Source organism: Pteronotus mesoamericanus, unplaced genomic scaffold (assembly GCF_021234165.1).
Source record: "Pteronotus mesoamericanus isolate MK-2021 breed Mesoamerican mustached bat unplaced genomic scaffold, CSHL_Meso_final scaffold_118, whole genome shotgun sequence".
In the NCBI taxonomy this organism is placed as follows: Eukaryota; Metazoa; Chordata; class Mammalia; order Chiroptera; family Mormoopidae; genus Pteronotus; species Pteronotus mesoamericanus.
The window spans coordinates 93968-108917 of record NW_026555301.1 but is presented as its reverse complement, the minus strand read 5'-3'; the positions used below and the strand labels follow the sequence as shown (position 1 = coordinate 108917).

General features: G+C 42.2%; 1 pseudogene; it reads left to right on the top strand.

The window, feature by feature from the left end:
- The first annotated feature begins 3404 nt into the window (after window positions 1-3404).
- Window positions 3405-3519, top strand: LOC129081839 (uncharacterized; annotated as a pseudogene).
- Window positions 3520-14950: the final 11431 nt, after the last annotated feature.

Genomic DNA, 14950 nt, shown 5'->3' with positions numbered 1-14950 from the left:
CCCCTTCGGCCAAGGATCCAACCCCTCTGCGGACTGCGTTTCAATCGCAGGCAGTCTGGTTCATGCGCGCCCCGTTTCTGCCTCTATGGGGTCGGGCCTTTCCAGCCCACAATGGAGACTACCTAATCGGGAGGGATTCGGGACTCCCCGGTTCCTCCTCCCATTCTTTCCCCAATGCCTCCGTCTCCAGTCTCTCCTCAAGGCTCTCCCAGCCAGTCTGCACTCAGCCCCGTAGCTCACACACGCAAGCTGAGTGCGGAGCACACAAAAGGCAGGTTAGTTGATTCCCTTATGCCTGAGCGAGATGGTAGCTGCAGAGTGGGAAGTGTGTTATCACCCGGCTCCACTGGCCGCCGTGTCAGTTCTCTTCACAAAGTTTTCCTCACCAGTCTTTTGCCAGGCACCAGCCCACCCTGTTGCCGCCTCTACCCAGCGATCAAGGAGGGTGGCTGCTGCTGCAACTTTTGCGTTTGTCCTTTAAATGTCTTTTTGCATCCCCAGCCACCTGTCTCTGGCAATGTGCACCCCTAAGCTTTTTGGGGTTGCGTTTTGTCTGTATTTTCTCATCTTTAGCTGCTGTAGTTTAGGGGTTCCTGTTTATGATTCAGACCCCGTTCTTCTCGGGGGAAGCTAACTGGCCATTTCAGTGTCCCTCTGGTGCCAGTGCCCGTGGGCACCCAGCCCACCCTCTCAAGCCTCCATCGCAATTCTCACCTGTTGGGATGTGTGAGAGTAGAATCCACTGTCCACGGCACCAAGGCTCCTCTCCCACTATCGCTCCACTGCTTTCCAGGTGATTACTCCATTATTTAGTTGCAATTCCAGTTTGGTTTTGGGAGGAGGTCAGCGTGACTCCCATTCACTCCTCCGCCATCTTTCCAACCGTGAAAAGGAATTCCCTGGGGTTGGTGCACCACCCCGGCAAGAAACGTGCCTCCAGACAGGATCGCATGGGTCACCGCCCCCCAATAGTTTTCATTTGAAAGGAAATTAGGTGGTTCACAAACTTGAGGGATACCTGGATAAGGAGATTTGGAAATGAGCACAAACTGAGAGGCATCAGAAATCCAGAACATGCCCTAGGTCTCTCCTCACAAAGCACCTGGCCTAGGCTGAACCTCCTGCTATCCCTAGGCAGTGGACCATTCCATTCGCATTGTGGTGTGATGGTCAGCATGGAGGCCCACCAACTCTGCCTCAACAGACATGGACATTGCATCACTCCACTTCTTATTAATCTGTCCTTTTCCTTTTGTAAACTTATTCCCAATTTATAATCCAGAATCAGAATGTCTGGTGTCTGTGTCCTACCTTCCAAGTGGGAGGAAGCTTGCACAGAAGATGGAGCTCTGACTTCCTCCACAAAACAAGGGGATACCCAAAAGAGGAAGGTGGTTCAGACAAAAATATCTCAAAAAATTAAATGTTAAAGCTGCAAATTTTCAGTATAAAAAACTTAAAATAAATATTAGGTTTGATTAAAATTTTAAATAATCAAAACTGTTTCAGGAGCATAAGTAGCAAAGAGTCATTGGGTTATTATTAAAGTGTTTTCTTCCTTAGCGCATTTCTAAGATAAAACTAGGATTACTAGATGTAAAGTAACTGGAGCCTTCAGTCATAAGTAAAAACTAACTTAAAGTTACTACTTTTATCATAGTATATGAAATGGATGTATACACCTGTGTTGTGTAGTAGTTGAACAGATTTCACTCCTGTATGTTAAGGGAACAGTTAAATGCTAGTCATTCATTGCTCTTGATTCATTGGTACTCAGTTCCACCTATATGGTCCAATTTAGATTTACCTCTCAATGTCCTGTTAGCCAAACAAGGACACTAGTCAACCATACAACAAGATACACATCAACTCTCTGGGCCTAAAACCAAGGATTGGCTCAATACCATGAAGACGATGCTTTTGCCCATATCCTGTGTACACAGCCCTGCCACCAGTGGGCCATACTCTGGCAACATCAACATCACCTGGGAGTGTGTCAAAAATGAACAATCTCAGATTTGCCCCAGACCTACTGAATCATAACCTTCATTTAACAAGCTCCATAAGCAGTTTGGGTGCACATCCAGTTTGAGAAGCCCAAGTGCACAACTCCCCCAGACAAAGGTAAGCTTTATGGGCAGTGCTGTCCTGACTGGGGTGTTGCTCACCTGCTCTGCCCATCATGTCACCAGCATCTTACTTCCAGTTGTCAGCAGGGATAAACTGAGTTTGAAGATTGTTTATTACTAGGTTCTTGCTTTAGTCCCGTGCCCCTGTGCTGTGGGAAGCCTGTGTTATGACATCTTGCCAACAGCCACTTTGTGATATTCAAGCCCCATTTTCCAAAGTGAGATTAAGGGTAAAAGGGACTTCACACTTGGTTTTCCTCTAATCAAACCATTTTTCCCTCCTCTTCTCTCAGGCCCCTTCCAGAGATGCACTCACAGTCAAGAATGGCCCAAAGGAAAGGAAAGTTCCTCCAAGGAACTCCCAGGGCAGATCTTCCTGGTAAATTCCAAGGTACAGTCTTCATGCTGCTTTTCTTCACAGACTCGAGTGGACCCCCTGGTCCACTTGGTAAACACATAGACAATGACCAGTCTGCCATAAGCCCATCCTTCACAATGTGCTCACAGCTTGAGAATGGGAAGTGAGAGGGAAAAAGAGAAGTTCTGGACTTCCTCTTATGTGCTAGGAGAAGTTTGGTCCTCCATTTTAGTCCTTCAGGAAGGAAATGAAAGGGGAAGTGGAAAGCAGACATGCTGTGAATGGGGCAGGAAATGATGGAGCTAAGAAAACCCCAGTTCCTCAGTGGAAGACCCAGTCTCACAGGCTGATTTGTCTGGACCCCAGAGAGAGCAGCCAGAGCCATTCAGTGAGCATGTGCTGAGGAAAATAAAAGCCTGGGCCCAGACACCACATTATAAGAAGGAGTGTATTTTGCCAATTCCAGACCAATTCCCAAACCACGCATCATTTTCCAGCCTCTGCAATGCAGGGGAGGCCCTTTCCAACTTGCTCCAGATGCTGCTCCTTCTCTATCCAGTCAAGTCAGGTAGCAAAGTCAGCAAATCTGAGATTTCTGTCATTTAATTTAAGTACAAGAGAGTTGGAAGACAATAAAATACTTTATTCTACTTTCTTCAGTTCTCACAAGGAGAAATTTAAATTCTGGAAGTGACAGAGCTCAAACTTATCCAAACTATTTAAAGAGGAAGGCTGGGCTAAATGTTGAGAATTCAGACTATTTAAGAAATCAGCTTTATAATCCTCAAAGTATTCCAAAATTGAGCAAAGAAGAACCCTTTCTCCCACTAATTACTTGTTTTGTTTTAATCAACTCCTTTACCCCTTTTGGGGTCAGTATCTCCATACCCCAAAAAGATTATATCATTAAAAATGTGATCACTTCTTGGTCTTTTGGCTAAGATCAAGTGTAGTATCTGTTCTTATCAGTTTAAAAATGTTTAATTGCACTCATTGTTTTCTTCTTCTTGAAGTATCAACATAGAAACCTTGAGTGTGTTTTGTAATTTGTTGAGCTCTTGTATGGATCAGTAGGACTGGAATTACTGAATGTTACTGAGAAGGAAGTGTAATTCAAAGGTTACATAAACAAATGTAAGACTGTCCAGGCACTTATCAATAATGATAAACCTGATGATTGTCATGGCATCTGTGCTGAGGTTGGAGAACAAACACTGTTGCTCCCCTTTCAGTTCCCACCCGGACCAGGCATGCTCATGTGTTTCCAGTTTGACACTGGTCACTCCCTTTTCTGTTCCTTATTTGGCCTTACTCATCGCATCATTTTCACAGAAAGAGAACAGATTTAGTTCACATGCTTTTTCAGACTGAATGATTATGAGGGATGCATTGACCTTTTCTAACTTCCATTTTGATATGTACAAAATAAGGGTCACATATCCCAGAATTATCTGTAAATTAACTGAGGAAGCACAAATAAAAGGGCCTGGAACATGCTGGGGAAGCAGAGATTATCTTAAAAGCATTCATTTCCCTTGCCTCAACCTCTCTATTCCCACCCTTGATTTATCAAGGTCACCTCTCTTCCTTACTTTGCAGCATTACCCTCTTCCCACCCATTCTCACAGCCTCAGAGTGACAGGGAATTAAGTTTATTAAGCACTGTGGTGGTGATTTTAGGGAAAAAACCCACATTCATAGGATGACCCTTTCTACTTCAGATAACTTAACCTCACCTCTCTATGCAGCCATTGAATACTTGCCTGGACACAGGAATCGGATTAGCAGAACAGGAGAGTCAGAATGAGGACTTCAAACTCACAAAGTACAAATAATATTTTCTTAACATTTGGCTTCTCAACAGAGATGAGCAACAATCTCAGACACCATTGACCTCAGCGTTGGAATTCTACAGAGGCTGGTCCTGCTTCCTCAATGGCCATGTCCTCTGAGATTTTCATAGGAGATCAAAAGCTATAGTGGCCTGGTCTCACCATCTAGCAGTTAATCAGAAACTGGGTGATACCTGACCTCAACAGCGTACCAGAAGACACTGCTATGTGTCTGGACCATGAGTGAGCCTCTCAAAGGCACAACCTTCAGGGATGTCAACCTCAGGTAGGCTGTGTGCCATATTCTCCTGTCCTGACCCCAGAGAGGACAAAAGGAGAGAGTTCTTGGCCCACAGAGTAGGGGTGGGGGAGGCAGTTCTGCCCACTCCAGCAGGGCAGGGAGATCACAGATGGCAAAGGATGGGGTGAGTATAAGAAGAGAGAAAGGGAAAGAGGAACAGCCTAAGTTCAGTCCCTAAGATCAGGTACTCCTCCACCTCAGTGCCCCAGAAGCAGTGGCTCTTATGGTGTGGTTCAGAATTGGGTGGGACCTCACTGAGCCTGAGAGGTATGTGGGTTCTTTGGGTTGCCCCAATCACCCATCAGGTCCTCTCATTTAAGGACCCTTCTGAGATTCTTCCTGACTCCTTTTCAGGGCTGGGCTGCCCAAGCCCACCAAGAAACCACCAGTTCCTCTTAAATACACACTTTTAAATCTGTTACACTGGTAACTTTAGGCAGAGCACTGACTTCTAAGTTGAAACGACTGTCTCATTTCCAGACTCCAGTCGGGGTATTTAAGGCCTATAGACTTTGGTTGATGTTAAAGTGAAAAGGTGCTATTATAAGCAGAATCTGCGAGGGGGCTTTCAGGTCTGGAAAAGGGGCTTTCAAACAAAACTTGCCCAAAGGAAGCCATATATTTCCCAGAGTAAAGAAAGTGAATGGAGTCTTGGCTGACTCTGAGCATACCACCATTTTTGCAGTCCAGTATTCTGGGCTCTGCCCTACCCCAACAGTCAGAGCCCTTCCCAAAAGCTCACTGCAGCAGGAGCCTATGCTAAGAGATGAATTTTAGAAGGAAAAAAATAGGACATAATGATAATCATAATAAAATCATAATAGATTCAGACAAAAATCACCAGTAGATACTAAACCACTGGAGAAAGTGATTGAAGAACAAGATATTTACAGAGTCTCAAAGTTTCTCCCCACAGATAACTTAATTGTTGCAAAACAAGCGAGATACATGGAGAAACATGGAAGACACTGCCTTAAACAAATAATCAAGTCAGTGTCATCAGGGATGGGACAAACCCACATGGTGTGTCTCCCGTTACAATGCCCTTGAGAGCACAGCATCATTATGTGGTGTTTCTGCCAGAAAAATTTACCTTGAATCTAATCATCAAGAAACCATTAAACAGTTCCAAGTTATTATAATATAACATATATAAAATTTTATTATAAAAAGCTGTTCTATATTCTTCAAAAATATAAATGACGTAGAAGACGAAGGCACAATAGTTGTTCCAGATTAAAGGAAATTAAAGAAACAGTAGCTAAATGCAAAATGTGATACTGTATTGAATCTTTGAACAGGTGGGAAAAAATGTATAATGGACATTTTGGGGACAACATGAGGAATTTATAAAGAGGACTGACTATAGGATAATAATAGTGTATCAGTGTTAAATTTCTGAATTTGAACACTATGTTGTGATTCTATAAAATGAAATAAAAAGTCCTTTTCTTAGAGGTAATTAATTCTTCCTTAGTCAGAAGTATTTGGGAGTGAAGAACCATAATATCTACAACTTACTTTCAAAAGGGTCAGCAAGTAATTATAGTTCTAATATGTGTATGTGTATATATAATTTTATATTTCAGATGGCATCCATGGCTCTTATAATGAGCCCAGCTTTCAAAATGCATGTTTTCTTTCAAGCTATTGTTTCTAAGCATTTATGAGCTACAAAACCAGAAAATGAGGTTTCTTTGATTTGTGTTTAAAACGAGTTAATCAACTCTGAATGAGACCATAAGGATTTTCTGATGAATAAATTACATTAAATAAAATAATAAATCTTTGGCCATTTAATTAGACTGTAATTTCATGCTTACTCTTGAATTTTTGGGTGGTTAAGTTTCCTGGAAAAGTAATTTGCAGATAAAGTCTTGTATTTTATACTAATTTAGAAAATCCAATTTTTAATATATTTATTTTAGAGAGAGAGGAAGGGAGGGAGAGAGAGACAAACATCAATTTGTTGCTCCTTACTTGTATACTCATTGGTTGACTCTTGTATGTTTCCTGACCAGGGATTAAACCTGCAGCCTTGGAATATCAGGGTGACACTTTATCTAACTTGAGACCTGGCCAAAATGTAGAAAATCCAATTTTTTATAAAATGGTTTAAAAATTCCTGAAATGTTCTTAAAATTATTATTAAATTTTTGTAACCTATATAAGAAAACCTTTCAATAATTCTTTTCCTGAAATATGGAAGCCTTAAAAGCATACGCTTGCTTTTTCATATGCTAATTTGCTTAAAGCAGGTCATGTTAGTTTTGTTTGTTTGTTTGTAAATGTACACTTCAGCTAAGCCTATGAAGGACTTCCATTTTCAAGAACAAGGCAGAATAGGAATCAGACTAACTTCTCATTAAAAACAACCCAAAATGCTGACAAAAAATGTTTTATCTTCTTAAAAATATCAAAGATAGTAAAAACCTAGAGTCCAAAATTGAAGGGAAAACAAGATCTCTCCAAGTTAAGTAGCACCCTATAGCTGCTTTTGAACTAAGAGCATTCGCCAATATAGGCAAACTTGAATTTTTAATTTTATGCGTTTTAGTAATATGTACATATGTGTACATATATATAAAAAACAAATAAAGCCAATACTGACAATTGGTATATAGGTGTGTATCATCAGGGTTCAACCAGAGAAACAGAACCAGAAAGGATTTATGGCAAAGCATTGTCTTGTACAGTTTTGGTGGATGGCAAGGCAAAAAAGGTAATATCCTCAGGAAGGACAGGCTGGAACTCTGGGGCACATACTGGAGCTGCTGTCTCTCCACAGGCAGAATTTCTTCTTCCTTAAAAAAACTCATTTCAAGTCTTCTGGTGTTTAGGCCAATCAAATCAGCCCTCCCAGACTGTCTAGAATAACCTCCTACTTTAAAGTGAACTGGTCATGGACTTTAGCCACATCTACAAAATATCTTTATAATATCCATATTATTGTTTGATTGAATAACTGGGGCTGAAAGACTATCCAAGATCCCACATAAAACTGTCCATCTCTTTTTGTAGCTTTTCTATAATTTTGAAATCTTTCTAAATAAAATGTCTCAAACTATGTGCTCCCCATTCCTATCTGAAACCTTAGTGAGTGAAGGATGCTACAGAATAAGAGTCTAAGAATCCCCAGCCACCCCTCTGAGCTGCCCTGGACTCTGTCTCCATGGTTAATACAGCAGCAATTAAAGAACCAGACCTACCCTTCTTGACCATGGTGAAGAAATAAATTCATAGCTTCCATGACAAGTGTTATGCTTTAATCATATGAGATGGTGCTTCTTGAACCATAATGTTCATGAATCACTAGTTTCAGAAAGAAAGAAAACAGTATAGGTCACATGCTAATATCCATGTAAAGAAAGGAACAGCATTAGAGAATGAATAATTAATCTCAATACTTTAACTTAATTTTCACTTTTTGACCATATTCCAACTTTCCCAAATAGATCTGTTTTCTATTTATGCCTTTTCCACCTGGCAAACTGACTTGAATGTTTTTATGCACAGGCAAGTAAACACAAATGCTGTAGTTGTAAGCATGACAGGGCCACACATTTGAGGACCACTAGTGATCCTCAAAGGAAGAGTCATAGTCTAGGAGAAAACCCAAGCTAACACCCAATTTTCTTTGCAAAAAAAATCTTCTTTTGGGGGGCAAATTAGACGTAAATCAATCCTTACTGCCTGACACTGAAAAGTGTTTAATGTATCAAAATAAGAAATGCCCATACCTGTAAGGATTTTTATAAGAATTTATTTGAGTCAAACCGATGACGTAAGGGGAATATGATCTCAAATACTACAGGGAGTGCAAGTTTGCAGTATCTTTTATTCACTTGAAATTAAGGAGGAGAGGAACCAAATGGCAGAAGAGTGAGTGGAAGTCACACTGACCTCCTCCTAGGACCAACCTGGAATTATATCTAAATTGTGGAGAAATCAACTGGACCAACAATGAACAAAGATGAGAGAGGAGCCTTGTAACCTCAGACACAGAAGAATCAGCTTTAGTGTAATCTAACTGGTAAGGAGTGCGGTACAACCTGAGAAAGTGAGCGGGGTGCCCACAGGTGGCAGCACCAGAAGGATATTGAAATGGCCAGTTGGATCCGCCAGAGACGAGAGGGGTCTAAACCAAAAGCGGGGATCTCTAGCCCACAGCACCAGCACCCAAAAAGTACGAAGAAAACAGCTTTCCCACTAAGATTGGGAACACAACAAGGATGTCCACTCTCACTGCTTCTTCTCAACATCGTATTGGAAGTCCTAGCCACAGCGGTCAGACAAGAGAAAGAGATAAAAGGCATCCAAGTAGGAAAGGAGGAAGTACAGCTATCATTGTTTGCAGATGACATGATAGTGTACATAGAGAACCCTGTAGACTCCACCAAAAAACTCCTGAACCTAATAAGTGAATTTGGCAAAACAGCAGGCTACAAAGTCAACATTCAGAAATCAAAGGCATTTTTGTACACCAGCAATGCAATAGAAGAAGAAATCAGAAAAAATATACCATTCGATATAGCAAGAAAAAAGATAAAGTACCTAGGGATAAATTTAACCAAAGACACAAAAGAGCTGTATGCAGAAAACTATACAACACTGAAAAAAGAAATTAAGGAAGACACAAATAAATGGAAGCATATACCGTGCTCATGGATTGGAAGAATTAATATCATCAAAATGTCCATACTACCCAAAGCAATTTATAGATTCAACGCAATCCCTATTAAGATACCAATGACGTATTTCACAGAAATAGAACAGACATTCCAAAAATTTATATGGAACCATAAACGACCCCGAATAGCCACAGCAATTTTGAGAAAGAAACACAAAGTAGGAGGGATCACAATACTGGACATCAAACTCTACTACAAAGCCACTATACTCAAAACAGTCTGGTACTGGCACAAGAACAGACCCATTGACCAGTGGAACAGAATAGAAAGCCCAGAAATAAGCCCAGGTCTCTATGGACATCTAATATTTGACAAAGGGGGCAGAAGCATAAAATGGAGCAATAACAGCCTCTTCAACAAATGGTGTTGGGAGAGCTGGACGGCTACATGAAAAAAATTGAAATTGGATCATCAGCTGACACCATACACAAAAATAAACTCAAGATGGATAAAAGACTTAAATATAAGTCGCAACACCAACAAAGTCTTAGAGGAGAACATTGGCAGGAAACTCTCAGATATCCCACGCAGCAATTTTTTCACTGATATGTCTCCTAAAGCAAGGGACATAAAGGAAAGAATAAACAAGTGGGACCTCATCAAAATAAGAAGCTTCTGCATGGCTAAAGAAAACATCTGCAAAATGAAAAGGGAACCAACCGTATGGGAAAATATATTTGCTAATGATACATCAGATAGAGGTTTGATCTCCAAGATACATAAAGGACTCACTCAACTCCACTCCAAGACGACAATCGATCCAATCAATAAATGGGCAAAGGACCTGGGCAGACGCTTTTCCAAGGAGGAGATACAGAGGGCCCAGAGATATTTGAAAGGATGCTCAGCATCACAAGCCATCAGAGAAATGCAGCTCAAAACCACCATGAGGTACCACCTCACACCAGTCAGAATGGCCATCATAAACAGATCCACAAACAACAGGTGCTGGCAAGGCTGTGGAGAAAAGAGAACCCTAGTCCACTGTTTGTGGGAATGCAGACTGGTGCAGCCATTGTGGAAAGCAGTGTGGAATTTCCTCAGAAAGCTGAAAATGGAACTGCCTTTTGACCCAGTGATTCCCCTGCTGGGACTGTATGTACCCTAAGGATACCAAAACGCCAATTGAAAAGAACCTATGCACCCTGATGTTCATAGCAGCACAATTTACAATAGCCAAGTGTTGGAAGCAACCTAAATGCCCATCAGTAGATGACTGGATCAAAAAATGATGGTACATATACACAATGGAATACTATGCAGCAGAAAGAAAAAAAGAACTACTGAACTTTGCGACAGCATGGATGGAACTGGAGAACATTATGCTAAGCAAAATAAGCCAGGGAGTGAAAGACAAATACCATATGATCTCACTTATAAGTGGAACCTAACCAACAATATAAAGATGCAAGATAAATAAGACCAGCAACACTGAAAGGAAAAGATACCAACAGAGACAAGAAGGAAGGAGGGCAGGGGGGTGCGGACAGGGGTAAAGGAAGGGAAGGGAAAAGTCAAGGAACATATAGCAAGGACTTATGGACAAAACCAAAGGGGCAGAGCTGAGGGAGGGAGGGAGGGAGGGGGCAAGGGAAAATGGTGGGGGGTAGGCAGAGACAAATATATTTGAAAAAATAAATATATATATAAATAAAAAAAGAAAGAAAGATACTGCACAGACATTGTCCCCTTTTATCTAACTATCAAAAGTATTAAATTCTTAACATACTTTAAAAAAAACTATACAGGAGAAAAAATAATTGAAGTAATGAAGACCATTGTGGAATTCATCTCAGCAGAGTTTAGTGTTTGCCACTGTCTTTTCTTTCTGGACCTGCCCCCTGGTAACCTCAGATGGTATCCTAGTCTAGCCCTAGGCAGCCTGCTCAAGACTACTAGCGATCCAGTCTCTATCTCTTTTAGGCTTGGCTGGTCCCCTTTCTGCCCTGCTGGCTTTCCATCAGCATAAGGCCCAGGAGTAGTTTATCAATGTATGAGAGCACTGCCAGAACCACCCCCACCTGCCTCCAGAGGGGACCTCTGATGTGATCAAGAGGATAGAATCCCTGGGTCACCCTCAGGGGGCACTGTTCAGTCTTCAGGGAAGATGATGGGAGTATTTCCCCATCCCTTCACCACACATCTTCATCTGTCCCTGATTATTTCCAATAATGTACGGTTTCTGGTGAATTAACTGTCTGTTTTCTGTGAGAGATCAATCTGTGTAAAAGGAGCAGTTCTTCCTGGTTGGCACTGACAGAAGCTCTGTATAAGAGCTGAGATTGGGCAGGGCCCTGACCACCCCTTGTTGCACTTGTTTATAATCTCTCTGTTCTTCTGATTTCTGTGGATCTGGGTCCAAAGAATCAAGGTAGCTTGTAGTGTCTGATAGTTCAGAAAGGGCCTTTTCAGAGCTTCTCCTTCTTTCTCCTGTTAACATGCACCAAGTAGGGGGCTCCAGAGCCTAGCCTCACTGATCTACAAAGCCTGCAATCTCACAGGTAGAGGTTGGGCATGCCTGCCTATGAGAGGGCTTGCCTGGGTGCAACAACTCTCAGATTTTCAGCTCCTAGATATCCAGGCTCCAGCCAGCCCCTCTTGCAAGAGACTCATACCCGAACTCTCCACTCTGCATAGTTCCTTACTCACTAGCCATGTTGGATCAGGTCCCACAGTCCCTCCAGTGTAACACTTTCTGTTATTCCCATGCATCTGGACTCAGTGAGACCTAACTGCACTTTCACTCTGGCTTCTTTGTTGGCAGAGCTGATGTACACACAGCCATGCAGGAGCATAGGTCCCTGTCAAGTCTCAAGTCTACTCTTTTAAAAAGAGTCTCTATATGGCCCCCTCATTTCAGCACCAAGCACTGGATTGATTCTCCATGTGCTCTACCTCCCACAAAATACAAAGTCTCTCTCAGTCAGGACTAACCACACCCTGACCATGCCTCCAACAGTTTCAGATAGTTTTTCTCTGGAATTCTCCTCAATGGTGCTGCAGCTATGGACATGCTGCTCACTGTGTGTGTGTAGCCTTAGTCTCTGTCACAAGCTAATGTTTACAATGTAGACTTTCCTATAAGTTGGCTGGGCCACTGCTCAGCTAGCTGCTTGCTGAGCATCCCAGCACCAAGGAATAGAAAAGAGTCATGCAAAGCAACTTTGCTATTCACTCAGCTTTTATTGAATGCAGGTCCATGCAAAGTAGAACATCAACATACATCAATATCCTACTCACACTCTGACAATCTAAGAGAAACATAACAAACACAAAGCATTTAGTAGGGAATAACAAACCCAAATCCCAGAGTCTCAGTCTGTAGATCTGGGAGACAACACAATGGGCAAGGGAATCATCAGCATCCTGCAAGGAAGGATCTCTGGAGTCAGGTGGGTGGCAATGTAGACAAAGCCCTCAGTACAGCAGGGCAGAGCCTATGGTGGCAATGCCGAGGGAGATCAGCATGGCATGGAGCAGCTCTCTAGTGTGTGGAGCTCAGTTGTCTCAGCAGTGGCCTGGAGCCTGCCTCAGTTATACCTTGAAAGTGATGTACGCTACCCTTCTGGGTCTCTCAATAAGTGTCTTAGCACCCCTGATGGCAAGTGTGGAATTTCACCAGGAGCCTATCTATGGGTGGCCCGCTTTGTAGACATGGCTGTTCTGATCATGTGTGTACATATCTTGAGTGTGTTTCCTTGACAGGTGTGTCTAGCATGACTTAGGTACTGTATTTTCTGTGTGTAATGTGGTACCATCTATAATGTACACCTATGTTTTGGTCCAAACTTTTCAGGAAAAAAATCATTTTAATTTTTAATTCAATTTTTATTTATCTATACTTAGATACCTGTTTTTTGTATTATAAAGGAATTTTAGCATTTATTTTTAACATATTATGTTACAAGAAATTTTATGTAACAAATAATTACAAAACACTTGTATTTGTTCTTACAAATGCAAGATATTTCATATACGCACCATGTATAATGCATATTCTTATTTTTCCCTAAAAAATTTGGGCAAAAGACTGTGCATTATACATGGAAAAATATGGTAGTTTCCCTCTTGAACTAAAGTGTCATGGTTGATTGGCAGCCATCTTGGCTGATATAAGTGACTCCATTTTGTTTTATATATTTTATATTATCTTGACATACCTGATGTAATGTTATCAGTCCTGCTCTCCACAGTCTCCCAGACTTTGTATGTCCTTCCAAGTCTCTCCAGATTAGGATTGGTAGCTTCCTTGTTTGGGACAAGGGCCTCATTCCAGGTGGGAAAGGAGCCACTAAACACCATTTTCTGACTGATTCCTCTTCTGCTTCAGGCACCTTGCACAGGGCATTTCTTCTTCAACTTATAAAATCTCTTACCGGGAGAATCAAGATGGCCGAGGAGTGAGTGGAAGTCACACTGACATCCTCCCAAGACCAACCTGGAATTAAAACTAAATTGTGGAGAAATCACCTGGAACAAACAACTGAACAATAGCAAGAGAGGAGCCTTATAACCTCGGACACAAAAGAATCGGCTTTAGCACAATATAACTGGTAAGGAATGTGGTACAGACTCAAGAAAGAGGGTGGGGTGCCCACAGGCGGCAGCACAAGAAGGATAGTAAAACAGCCAGTTGGATCCCCCAGAGACGAGTGGGGTCTAAACCAAAAGCGGGGATCTCTAGCCCACAGCACCAGAGCCCAAAAAGTACAAAGAAAACAGCCAGCTGCAAAAAGCAGCTGGATTGCTCTCTGCCAGAGACAGGCAGCTGGAGAGGCAAAGAACTGTTTAAAGGACCAACACATAAATTTTTAACTGCAGCCACTAACCCTGGTCTCTGGCAAAGGTGGGAGTAAAGTGAGCTAGAGACACCTGAGGAGAAATGGGAGAAGGGGCTTTGGGGAGAAAACTGAGAGAGTGGCTGGCGGGATCTCAGTCCTGACTCATCCCCCATGTGGCAGCAGCCATCTCGCTCAGGTAGAGACCACTCCCCTGAGCAGTTCCAGGATCAGTGGACCCAATAACCCTGCCCCTAGGTGGTATTCCAGCCTGCCCTATACTGCCTAAGCCTCCTGCTGAGTGCAGACTACCAACCACAGACAGTAGATCTCTGGCTAAAGGGGGCATAGAGAGATCTGGAGACACATGAGGAGAGACTAGGGATAGAGGCTTTGGGGAAAGAATAGAGAGAGTAGCCAACAGGATCCCAGTGTGACTCCTCCCTCATATGGCAGCAGCATGAGAAGACTCAATAACCCTGCCCCCAGGAGGGACTCCACCTTGCTTTGAGCTGTCTAAGGCAGGCTGCTGAGTGCAGAGTGATTAGTTTAACAGCTGAAGGAGACAGCCACAGACAGCAGATTCCTAGAAGTCTCAAACAGACTGCATAATGTCAGACAGGGATGACATCTGACATCATCAGAGGCAGATCCAGAAAGAAAAAAACAGTGATCTCTGACCATAGGAATTCACAGAACAAAATCAGGAAATCAAGACAGATCAGCTTAAGAATCAGAAGCAAAATAGAAGAGTCTCACACATAGTCAGAAGACAAAGAGATATGCCCCACTTGAAGGGAAAGGAAGAATCCCCAGAAAGAGAACTAAATGAAATAGAGGCAAGTAAACTATCAGATATTC